The sequence below is a fragment of the Hypanus sabinus genome, unplaced genomic scaffold (genome assembly GCF_030144855.1).
Source record: "Hypanus sabinus isolate sHypSab1 unplaced genomic scaffold, sHypSab1.hap1 scaffold_872, whole genome shotgun sequence".
NCBI classification, from domain to species: Eukaryota; Metazoa; Chordata; class Chondrichthyes; order Myliobatiformes; family Dasyatidae; genus Hypanus; species Hypanus sabinus.
In genome coordinates this window covers 149,752-162,860 of record NW_026781724.1, presented here as the reverse complement: position 1 = coordinate 162,860, position 13,109 = coordinate 149,752, and the positions used below count along the sequence as shown (strand labels likewise).

General features: G+C 45.6%; 1 long non-coding RNA gene across 1 annotated transcript; it reads left to right on the top strand.

Moving 5' to 3' along the window:
* The first annotated feature begins 537 nt into the window (after positions 1-537).
* On the top strand, positions 538-6,785 carry LOC132390349 (uncharacterized). The gene is made up of 3 exons (XR_009510877.1): positions 538-832; positions 3,888-3,959; positions 6,608-6,785. It is a non-coding gene; the product is annotated as an uncharacterized LOC132390349 (long non-coding RNA).
* Positions 6,786-13,109: the final 6,324 nt, after the last annotated feature.

The following is a 13,109-nucleotide window of genomic DNA, read 5'->3' as shown; positions in this document are numbered from 1 at the left end:
GACTCTCCCTAAAGAGACCCTGTCTATCTAAATAATTGTCGATCCTATCTCTTAGTACTCCTCCAACATTTTACCCACTACCGACATCAAACCTACAGGCCTATAATTTCGAGAATTATTTTTAGAGCCTTTTTTAAGCAACGGAACAACATGAGCTATCCTCCAATCCTTCGGCTCCTCTCCCGGAGATAATGACATTTAAATATATCTGCCAGGGCCCCTGCAATTTCAACACTAGTCTCCTTCAAGATCTGAGGGAATACCCTGTCAGGGCCTGGAGATTTATCTACTCGGCTCAAGATAGCAAGCACTTCCTCCTCTCTCAGTACTTGTTTGCCTTATTTCCATTGACTCCATGCCAGTTTCCTAAGTAAATACATATGCAAAAAAAATTTAAGATCTCCCCCATTTCTTTCAGTTCCATACATAGCCGACCACTCTGATCTTCAAGAGGACCAATTTTATCCCTTACTATCATTTTTCTCTTAACATATCTGATGTAGCTCTTTCACCCTTCTGCCAAAGCAACCTCATGTCTTCTTTTAGCCCTCCTGATTTCTTTCTTAAGTATTTTCTTACTTTTTGTATACTCCTCAAGTACCTTATTTGATCCCTGTTTCTTATACATGTCATAATCTTTCTTTCTGTTTATCAGAGTTCCCTCGAGAACCAAGGTTCCTTATTCTTATTCATTTAGCCTTTAATCCTGAGACTTTGTTCCCAGGGTGTCCTCATGGGCCGTCCAGAAATGATTTCAGCTGGTGACAACCCTGTTCTTCGCTGTGGGGTAACCCTCATGTGGAATCGGGATAATGGTTGGACCTTCAACAAAGTGAGTCCAGTCTCCGCTGTTAGTCTGGCCAGTTTACTCTTCAGAGTGCCATTGGCTCTTTCCACTCTGCCAGTGGCCCATGGGTGGTGTACACAGTGGAATTGTTGCTTGATAGCTAGTTCGTTACATACCCCTTCGTTTGCTTTCACCACAGAGTGTGGGCCATTGTCAGAGCTCAGCATCTCTGGCAGGTCGTACCTGGGAATTATTTCCCGTAATATTATCTTCACAACAGTCAGCAGTATTAATGGTAGTTGGAAAAGCTTCAACCCATGTACTAAACACATCTATAATAACTAAGCAGTATCTATAGCAATGTACTCGAGGCAATTCAATGAAATCAACTTGTAGACACGAAAAAGGTTAACCTGTCAAGGGAGTCGTATCCGGTGTGCAGGGTACAGGTTACCAACCATTCCCTCCTTTTCCAAGTGTGTACAGTTATTTACATAATTGACCAATGTTGGTAAAAACTGTGTAGGAACCCAGACCTGTCCCACTGGGGTGATCCAAAAACCTAGATCGGGGTCTTTCTGGAACCCCATCTGGGACCACAGTTTGCGCTCATCCTTAGAGGCGTCCCCCTGAAAAGTACGCACCTCCCTCATGTCTGGCAAACCCGTTCTGCTTGAGTCACGGAGGATTGCTTGACGGGAACCCGAGCGGACTACAACTACCGAGGATTGTGCCACACTTTTCGCTGTCTAACCTGCTAAATCATTGCCTGTAGTGACCAGGTTAGACATGCGGGCGTGGGCTGCACATTTAATAATAGCCAAAACTCGAGGTAGCTGTAGAATGGTGAGTAAGTTGTTTACAAAGGTGACATTACTAATGGGGTGGCCAGAGGAAGTCAGGAATCCCCATGTTCCCAGAGAGCCCCGTAGTCATGTACAATTCCAAATGCCTAACGGGAGTCTGTGTAAACGTTCCCACTGTTGTCTGTTGCTGGGATACAGGCACGAGTCAGAGCAAACAGCTCAGCCTTCTGGGTGGAGACAGCTGCTTCAAAAGAGGCCTGCTCAACTATTCAACTGTTCATCACTTTCGCATCGTTTCCCTGCTGGGTCCACAAAAGAGATTCCATCCTCGTAACAAGTTGCCTCAGGCTTGAGGGAGTACTGCAGAATGGATGGGAGAGTCTGTCCTTCTTTCACTGTGACCCAGACAGGTGGCAGTTGGTGCGGCCAACTTCATGGCCTGAAATTGCCCAGAGATGTGGTATACCATCTTGGATTTTGTCAATATTAAAAGAGAGTTTTACTAGATGTCCCGTCTTCACTTCCGACTCCTTCAAGTATCGGAGTTGGCCCACAGGAAATCTTGCCAGTCTCCTTTCATGCAGGAGGCTTGTTTTGTCAGGGTGTAGGCAGGGAACCCAGGGCAAACCCTGATGCTGGTATGGGGAACCACCAGTCCTGTCTGTCCCCAAAGGAAATCCAGAACTTCGGACAGTAATGAACTGCCCTCTCTTCCTCTAACCTGTCCAAGCACCGTGAAAGGGAACTTCTGTCCCTCGAGGGGTGCATAAATATGGCTTTCCTCAGATGAGCACCCTGTAGAGTCAAAGTACAGAGTCACATGAGAGTCGACCACTGGCAGGAGGGGTTCAAACTCAGTGGAGTCCAGATTGTGCCCACCACTGGGGGGGGGGGGTCAGAAATTGGGGAAGCTGTCGGTTGTTCGCTAGTTGCAGGGTGATACCATTGTCTGTGCATAGGCTCTCGACTTCCAACAGACAGAGCAAGTCTCTCCCTACAAGATTACACCCCCGACTGATGGTGACTGTAAATGAAACCTCACACTGGTTCCCCGGGAATTTCACCTGCAGTGGCTGGTTATGTGAACACGTACATCCTGTGCCTTCAAAGCCAGACAGAGTGATTGTAGCGTCTGACCGCTGGAATCCCTTTTCTGATACTGTTTCCTGATCAAGAGTGGTTGTGGTTGCCCCCATATCAATCATAAACGGAATTGGAATTCCAGCAACTTGCAATATTACATTGGGCTCTTCCTGAGGGGTGGAAATCACAGTAAGAAGCATCCTTGCTTGTCCATTTCTAAGCGGGTTGTTTGCCCCACCTGTCCCGTGGTAGCTTTCTGTTCTTCTGATCCCCAGATATAGCCCACTCGCATCCTTCTTTCCACTGAACACCTTTAATATTAGTTCCCTTCAGGGTTGATCGGGATTCGAAAGTCCGGTCGCAATGATATGTCAAAGCGCAACGTATTCCATTTCGGTCATTTTCAGGCCAATCCATATTATTTTTAATCGTGTTGGCTAGCTATATTGGTAAGCAATAGAACAGTAGGGCATTAAACTGGGGGGACAGATTCCCATTATTAAAGGCTTGGTCTCCTGCGAAAGTGCCACAGCAGGCCACAAATCATTCCCAATAGTCTGGTCCCGATTCCCCAGGGTTAGGTTTCCATTCAACTACTTTACTAATGTTTACAGGTTGCTGGAGAGTCCTTTCCAAGGCTTGAATAATCAGCTCTGTCTGTTCATTCTGATTATGGTTTCCCGCCTGTAACTCCTGATAGGTTTGGTATCTCAAACCTGCATTCCTTTTCCTCCCCTCAGCAGCGGAGAGAATCATGCAGCAGAGACTGAATAAATCTTGTGGAGTCGCATTAGACATTTGTGTAGTACTGTGGACATACTGAGCAAACTGCAAATAAATACATAAATAAATGAATGAATGAATGAATGAATGAATGAATGAATGAATAAATAAACGGATAAATAAATAGATAGATAAATAAATAAATAGATAGATAGATAGATAGATAGATAAATAAATAAATCTTCTGCCGTTGCATTAGACATTTGTGTAGTACTGCGGACACACTGAGCAAACTGTACATAAATAAATAGATAGATAGATAGATAGATAGATAGATAGATAGATAGATAGATAGATAGATAAATGAATGAATGAATCTTGTGCAGTTGCATTAGACATTTGTGTGGTACTGTGGACACACTGAGCAAACGGTGCTGGTTTTTCTTTTCTCTCTGGGGCCTGATTCATGATCGTTATCATTTCTTGAGGCTTCCAGGGTGCATACACAGGAATCACTGAGGGCTGTCCTTCCTCCTGCTCGTGGATTGGGCAACATTCAGGTGGGAATTGTCTTTGTGGAGCCATTAACTTTGGGGTTTTATTGTATTCTTCTCTCCCTGTCTCGGAATAAACCTCTGTATTCCCTTTCAGGATCACATGGTAAAGTGGCAGCCCCACGCCCCCCCCCCCCCCCCGACTTCCCTGTCCCGCTGTTTTACCCGAGCGGCTATGATTGGGGTTTGGGGGCACTGGGTGCACTTGGCCCCTGGTAAGGTAGGAGAGGTACGGGGGGGGGGGGGTGGGTTCCCACTCCTCATCATGGTCACTGTCCTCAAACAGGGTCGGTATGACAGACATGGGTTTGGGATCCCTTGATTCCCTATCAGTATGTAACAAAACCCAATTTCCCTCAGGGTCAATAAAGTACGTTTGTCTGTCTGTCTGTCTGTCTGACGTTCCTGCCCTTCTCTCCTATCTGGGCCGGCATTGGTTTGCTTACGTTGTTTTTCCTGCTCTCGTTTTTGGCACACATCCACCCATTCACACTTCACTTTTAGCGTCTCCCAACCTTTGCAGTACATACCTCTATCCCATTGTCACATGCATTATTCCTCCAATATGCTAATAATATACTGTTCCACTTCATATCTGCTTTTCCTTTCACTCCCTTTCAACAATTTCCACTTCTTTCCACAGTTCTTTTTCCATATCGAATTGACTGTTTGTTCTCATGAGGTAATATCCCAGTTTCCCTCCCCCCCCCCCCCCAGTGGCCATATTTTGTTCCCCAATTTCTTATTCAGCGCTGCACACAACATTTGAAAATCTTTTTCCTTGCCTGGAAAACTCTCAGACATATTGTGTAGGGCTGCTCCTGGCCCACTCGCATCAATCGACTGCAATTGACCCCTGTCCTCTAAGTAATTTTCCCGGCACAAAGCCTCCTGCTCAATTATCGATCAGGTAACTTTACCCCGCTGGCACCTCCTGCACAATTAATGAAATTACCTGGCATGTAAGCCTCCTGCCCATTTAGTAACATTTACCTGGTGCCTACTTAGCAAAATTTTGCCTTCCTTATACGAGCCTCTCGACAGATTCTTTCCCAATCCCGTCAAGCTAAGCAATCAGCCTTGGGTGAGGGACCGTACCTCCAAATGAAGTAACGGAGAGTGACAAAAGGTAAAATACCTATTGGGCACCTGGTCAGTCTCCGCAGTCCCCAGAGTGGTCCAGCCACTTACTCAGCCCGTCTGCTTGGCACTCCCTGTATTGGGATCCTGTTCGTGATGACAAATGTTAAAAGTTGAGTCCAATTAAAACTCAGGAGTCCAGTTTCTTATCATCACCACAGTTTATTGTGCATTCTCCTGCAGGAGATTGAGACCCAGTTGTCAAAGGGAAGGCACGTAAGCACTGGCACTATCTAACAAGTGGACTGACTTAGTCAGGTTACAGCCTGTACATAGTACATAGTAAGCCCATACATTACTATTGCAATATGTTGTTTGAACTGGTACACCCAAGTCTGTTGGTGCAAAACTTAATTACTTAGAATTGAGAGTTTATTAAATCAAGGTTTTAATTACAGATGGATGTACAGTCTCGTCCTTGTCAGTTATTCCCTTTGCAAGGCCCTGATTTAATAACAAACCAGTTCATTCCTGTCCTTATCAGGGAGTCCTCCTCCACTTAATCAAACATGAGTACAATGTATAATGCTATCAGCTCTCAGTGTGTCTCTCTGCAAGCCTCAGAGAACTGGTAATGAGCCTGTCTTAGCTAAATGCTGAAAACTGAGTTCACTTCAGTTCAAAATTCCTATTCAGTCCCAATTATTCTTTTGGTCAGAGGTTTCATAGGTTCAAAATGATTTTGTTTATATATCCTCAATTCCTCAAGAGGGATCAGGGGAAATATTTATGTCCAATATAGAAACTGGTGTTACCCGTGTGTATTGTGGTGATGCAAAAGTTGCTGGAGAATTTGCAAGTGGGAATAAGTGGAGTGATGTTTGCAAATCTGACTTTTTAAAGCATAGTTTAGCAAGCAAACCACATATGGACAATGTACAAAAGCTCTGGTGAGAAAATCCTTCATTACCCATTACAGGCCTGCTACATAGGTTGTGTGAGAGGGCAGATGAACTCGATCACGTATAATGTGTAAAATGTCCTTTTTTTTTGTTAAGAGCTTTTTTAGGTGTATAAGATGATGAGGGGCATTGATCGTGTGCATAGCCAGAGGTTATTTTCCCAGGGCTGAAATGGCTAACACAAGAGAGCAGAGTTTTAAAGTGCTTGAAAATTGATACCGAGGGGATGTCAGGAGTAACTTTTTTTTTTACACAGAGAGTGGTGGGTGCATGGAATGCACTGCTGGCTTTTTGTGTGAGAGTGTTTCAGTTACTGTGGGAACAGGAAACCATGCAGCTCAGTGGGAACAGTGAATAATACCATTGGAGAGAGTCAAACTGAGCCAGGTCACGGATTGGAGATGGCAGAAATGCCCCATTCTGATAGACACAGGAAGAGCATCAGAGAATTTGATGGTCATTCCAGATACCAGCTCTGTGCCCAGTCAGAAGATGATTTCTCTCTGCAACTTGGGTTGAACTTCATTGTAAGATCACACTGTGACAACTCATGTGATCTCATCTGAAATGTTGTCCTACACCCATTGATTGATTCTGTAAATCTTTTTACAGGTTAAAAATGACAAGGAATTTGTCTACGGGAATCTCGAACACTACACGCCAATTTTGCTGTCTCTGTCCAGATATTTAAGAAGTGGAGCAAGGGATTCACTCGATCATCTGCTCAGACTGTGGGGAGGGATTCCCTCGGTCATCCTTCCTGCTCAGACTGTGGGGAGGGATTCACTCGATCATCCTTCCTGCTCAGACTGTGGGAAGGGATTCACTCGGTCATCCTTCCTGCTCAGACTGTGGGGAGGGATTCCCTCGGTCATCCTTCCTGCTCAGACTGTGGGGAGGGATTCACTCGGTCATCCTTCCTGCTCAGACTGCGGGAAGGGATTCACTCGGTCATCCTTCCTGCTCAGACTGTGGGGAGGGATTCACTCGATCATCCTTCCTGCTCAGACTGTGGGGAGGGATTCACTTGGTCATCCTTCCTGCTCAGACTGTGGGGAGGGATTCACTCGGTCATACATCCTGCTCAGACTGTGGGGAGGGATTCACTCTATCATCAGACTGACTGCCATGCCTGCCATTTTAAACGGGGGTGGTGGGGGGGGGGGGGGGGGAACCTGTTCATCTGCTCAGACAGTGGGAATGGATTCAGTTGGACATTTCAACTGAAGGGACATCAGCAAGTTTATACTGGGGCAAGGCCATTCACCTGTTCTGTGTGTGAGAAGGGGTTCAGTCGGTCTTCCCACCAGTGGACACACCAATTAGTTCACAGCACACCGGGCAGAGGCTGGTCAACTGCTGAATTTCTGGGAAAGGATTCACTCGGTCATCTGACCTAATGGCTCACCAGCGAGTTCACACCGGGGAGTGTCCGTTCACCTGCTCAGACTGTGGGAAAGGATTCACTTGGTCATCTAACCTGAAGAAACATCAGCGAGTTCACACTGGAGAGAGGCCATACACCTGCTCAGAATGTGGGAAAGGATTCACTTCCTCAGATAAACTGAAGATTCATCAGCGGGTTCACACTGGGGAGAGGCCGTTCACCTGCTCAAACTGTGGGAAGGGATTCACTCAGTCATCTAAACTGAAGGAACATCAGCGAGTTCACACTGGTGAGAAGCTGTTCATCTGCTCAGACTGTGGGAAGGGATTCACTCGGTCATCCAACTTGCTGGCACACAAGTCAGTTCACACTGGGGAGAGGCCTTTCAGCTGTTCAAACTGTGGGAAGGGATTCTCTTTGTCATCCCAACTGAAGGGACATCACCGAGCTCACACTGGGGTTTGGCCATTCATCTGCTCAGACTGTGGGAAAGGATTCACTAAGTTATCTATTCTGAAGTTACATCAGCGAGTTCACACTGGAGAGAGGCCATTCACCTGCTCAGACTGTGGGAGGGGATTCACTCAGTCATCTATTCTGAAGTTACATCAGCGAGTTCACACTGGGGAGCGGCCGTTCACCAGCTCAGACTGTGGGAGGGGATTCACTTGCTTATCTAATCTGAAAGGACATCAGGAGTTCACACTGGTGAGAGGCCATTCACATGCTCAGACTGTGGGAAGGGATTCATTCTGTCACACGAACTACTGGTACACAAGTCAGTTCACACTGGGGAGTGGCCGTTCACTTGCTCAGACTGTGGTAAGGGATACTCTCAGTCGTCCCAACTGAAGGTACATCAGCGAGTTCACACTGGAGAGAGGCCATTCACCTGCTCAAACTGTGGGAAAGGATTCACTCAGTCATCCAAGCTGAAGGTACACCAGCGAGTTCACACTGGAGAGAGGCCGTTCACCTGCTCAGACTGTGGGAAGGGATTCACTCAGTCATCCCAACTGAAGGTACATCAGCGAATTCACACCGGGGAGAGGCCGTTCACCTGCTTAGACTGTGGGAAGGGATTCACTCGGTCATCTCAACTACAGAGACACCAGCGAGTTCACACTGAGTAGAGGCCGATCAACTGGTCAGTCTTTGGGAAAAGTTTCTCTCAGCCAAATCAACCAAAATGTGCATCATCGAGTACACACTGGGGAGTGGCCGTTCACCTGCGGTGAACGTGGGAAGTGATTCACTAAGTAATCTAAGCTTATGTAACTCTCACTTTAGCTAGCAGCTTAATATAGCTTAATTTGCCCCCGGCCCCAGCCCGGCCAAACTTAAGAAATCTCATTTGGGTGGATGCTGCATGATGCATCCCCTGTTACAAATCAGTACTGTACCCCGAAATAACAAACGGTACACAATATGTGATTAAACAATTGAGATTTATAATTCTTACTTTGACTATAGGGTTAGTAAAGAAAACAAAAAAAAAAAAGAAACAGAGCCCACTCTCTCCATTCGCATCGTCTCATCTCTCCCCAGCAAAAGACCATGAACATCTCTCTTCCAGACTCACAAGAAAGAACATTTCTCTCATTGGATAGACCCGCACTCCAAATCCCTGTTTTCTATAGTCGTAACCTAAACATTGTTATACTTGTGACAGATTACCCGGTTCACACTGGGGAGAAAGTTTCAATAAGCTGTATGCTGGATATATGTCCATCACCGTTGCTGAAAGCAATTTCGAGACTGACTGTCGGTGCTGAACTCTGCAATTATTGCTGCTGCTCACCACACCCAGTTCTGCACCCTGGTCACTGGGCATGGGAGGAGTTTCTTCTGCTGCACATTCACCTTTAATGGGACTGGAGTTTAATATTCTGGTTCTGAGACAAATAAATCAGTTCTATTTTAAACTCTGTTTCCGGTACGTAATGAATTTATAACACACCTTGTGCACAGTGGAGGGTCAACTCATGCTGGCTGGACCCTGCCTGTGATTCTGTTCCAGGGCAGTCCTTTTAAATCCTCCCCTGTTGTTCACCTCTTGCTCTCCCTGTGGTGATGGGTTCCAAACAGTAACCATCCTGTGGGTGAAGAGGTTTCCCTGAATTTTCTGCAGACTGAAGAAATTGAGCTGACTGCAGTTCTGTCTGAGATGTTCTTTACCCCTGAAATCTCTGAGCTGAGGAAGAATGAATTTGGGAGTTGCCCTCCTTATTCATGGCTCATTTCCACATTATGGGTCATTTCCCCTGCTTCTAAAGTGTTGTTGAAAACACACTGTCCTCTAAAGACTGAAAGCAGAATGCGAAACCATTGTTTGGATGTTCAACGGAGCAGGGTCAGAAACCAGAGGCGGGTCTGCACAGGGCAGAGTTTGGGGCTCTGGACGACGGTCGGGGTAAGAACGTATGATAAGGAGAAGGGAATCAGCAGCGGGGCGTGTCAACGAATGACAGAGTAGCAACATTTGGAAGCTGATTGATAGAGAAAATCTTTCGGTTGTCTGACTGATGACACAAACAATGCCTGTGGTGAGGTGCTCCACTGGTTGAGGAATGTATGTGTTTGGAATGGTTTTATCTATTGGGGGAGTTGTTCCTGCTTATTAATCCTGTAATATTATATTCGAATGGTTCGTACGGATTGTCCTATCTGAAATAATGTATTGATTATAAAACATAGAATAGTACATCACATTACAGGCCCTTCGGCCCACAATGTTGTGGTGACCCTCAAACCCTGCCTCCCATATTGCCTCCCACCTTAAATTCCTCCATATACCTGTCTAGTAGTCTCTTAATTTTCACTAGTGTATCTGCCTCCACCACTGACTCGGGCAGTGCATTCCACGCACCAACCACTCTCTGAGTGAAAAACCTTCCTCTAATATCCCCCTTGAACTTCCCTCCCCTTACCATGTACTCTTGTACTGAGCAGTGGTGCCCTGGGGTAGAGGCGCTGGCTGCCCATTCTGTCTATTCCTCTTAATATCTTGTACTTCTCTATCATGTCTCCTCTCATCCTCCTTCTTTCAAAGAGTAAAGCCCAAGCTCCCTTAATCTCTGATCATAATCCATACTCCTTAAACCAGGCAGCAAACTGGTAAATCTCCTCTGTACCCATTCCAATGCTTCCACATCCTTCCTATGTGAGGCGACCAGAACTGGACACAGTACTCGAAGTGTGGCTGAACTGGAGTTTTATAGAGCTGCATCATTACCTCGCGACACTTCAACTCTATTCCTCCACTTATGAAGGCTAATACCCCATAAGTATCATGTATTACCTACATATCTCTATGCACTTTGGGCTTAAGCGCAATTGAAACATACTAAAAAAAAACAAGACTACATTGAATAAAGTAAACTACGTTTTCCGTCATTGTCAGGCAGCAAAGATGGAATACATAGATGAGCTACCCGCAATATTAAAGAGGATACCAAATTTTTCTTCAGGTACATATATTGTAAGAGAGAGGCTGAAGTGGATATCGGACCACTGAAAAATGATGCTGGAGAGGTAGAAACGGGGTGGGGCTGCAAGGTGATGGCAGATGAACTGAATAAATCTTGTACATCACTCTTATCTCTCGAAGACACTGGCAGGAATATGGAAGTCCCAGATGTCAGTGGTCAGAATGTGTAAAGTTACGTTACACAGGAGAAGGTTCTTTGGGAAACAGAGATGGTCTGAAGGTAAATAGGTCACCTGGACCAGATGGTGTACACCCCTGAGATCCGAAAGAGGTGGCTGAAGTGATGTGGAGGCATTAGCATTGATCTTTCGAGAATCGTTAAGGAAATAAAATCCAAAGAAGATTTTTCCTTCACTGCTCCCCGTCTCCCAGTGTCACCCATCACCTACCACGTCTTCCACCCCTTCACCCCCACACTGCTTCCTCTGATGTCTCATCTTCTTTGTTCCCAGTCCTGATGAAGGGTCTCGGCCCGAAACGTCGACTGTTTGCTATTTCCCATATATGCTGCCTGGCCTCCCAGGTTCCTCCAGCATTTTGTGTCTGTGTTGCTTGGATTCCCAGCATCCACAGATTTTCTCCTGTTTTTGATAAAAGCAAAAGCGGGGTCACGTAATATGGCAAGAAAACAGTGGGAAGTGAGAGGATTGGAAATCTTTTACATACCCAACAGGAAACAACAAAAACACACACACACACACACACACACACACACACACACACACACAGGAGAGACATGATGAAAAATTACGGTAATTGAGCCAATAATATCAGGTATCAAAAGTTGTTTAGATATATAAAGGGTAAAAGAGAGGGAAGAGTTGATATTGTACCACTGGAAGATGATGATGGCGTGTTAGTAATAGGGCAAAGAAATCGCGGCCGAATGTAATAAGTATTTTGTGTCAATCTTCACTGTGTAAGACACTCGCATTATAAGACTATCAGACATAGGAGCAGAATTAGGCCAGTCAGACCCATTGAGTCTGCTCCGCCGTTCTATCATGGCTGATCCCGGTTCTCACTCAACCCCATGCACCTGTCTCCTCGGCATATCCTGTAATGCCTCGACTGATCCATAAACTATTAGCTTTTGCCTGAAATGTACACACAGAGTTGGCCCCCACCGCCATCTGTGTCAGAGAATTCCACAGATTCACTGCTGTCTGACTAAATAAAATCCTCAACTGCTCTAAAAGGTTGCTCCTCCACTTTCAGGCTGTGCCCTCTGTTATGGCTACCCCCACCATAGGAAAAGGCCTCTCCTCATCCACCCTATCTGGACTTTTCCACATTCGGTGGGTTTCAGTGAGATTCAAGATTCAGGATGAGGTTTATTACCACCGGCATTTGGCTTGAAATTTGTTGACAGCAGCAGCAGTTCAATGCAATTCATATTCTGGCATAGATAATAATAATAAATGAATTAAAACAATAATCAAACAGCAGTTCAATGCAATTCATATTCTGGCATAGATAATAATAAACTAATTAAAACAATAATCAACAAGTAAATCAATTATGTGTGATGAATAGTTTATTAAAATGTGTAAAAACAGAAATACTGTATATTGAAGAGTGTCCAAAGCTTTCAAAGTCCATTCAGGAATCGGATGGCAGAGGGGAAGAAGCTTTTCCTGAATCACTGAGTGTGCGCCTTCAGGCTTCTGTATCTCCTACCTGATGGTAACAGTGAGGAAAGGGCATGTCCTGGGTGCTGAAGGTCCTTTATAATGGACGCTGCCTTTCTGTGATACCGCTTCCTAAAGATGTCCTGGATGCTTTGTAGTCTCGTACCCAAGATGGAGGTGATGAGATTTACAGCCTTCTGCAGCTTCTGAACACCCTCCACCCACATTTACTAAACATAAGTCAGTGCAGGAATACAGGCCCAAAGCTGGCAAACGCTTCTCATGCTTAACCCCTTCATTCCCGGAATCATCTTCTTGAAGATCCTCTGGACTCTCTCCAATGACATCGCACATTTTCTAAGGTAGAAGACCCGCATACTCTAACTAACGGAATGTTAGCCTTCATTGGTAGAGGGATTGAAGTCAAGAACAGGGAGGTAATGCTGCCACTATACAGGGTACCGGTGAGGCCACACCTGGAGTACTGTGTGCAGTTCTGGTCTCCGTACACGAGGAAGGATAGACAGTACTGGCTTTGGAGGCAATGCAGAGAAGGTGAACCAGTTTGATTCCAGGGATGAGGGGGTTAACCTATGAGGAGAGATT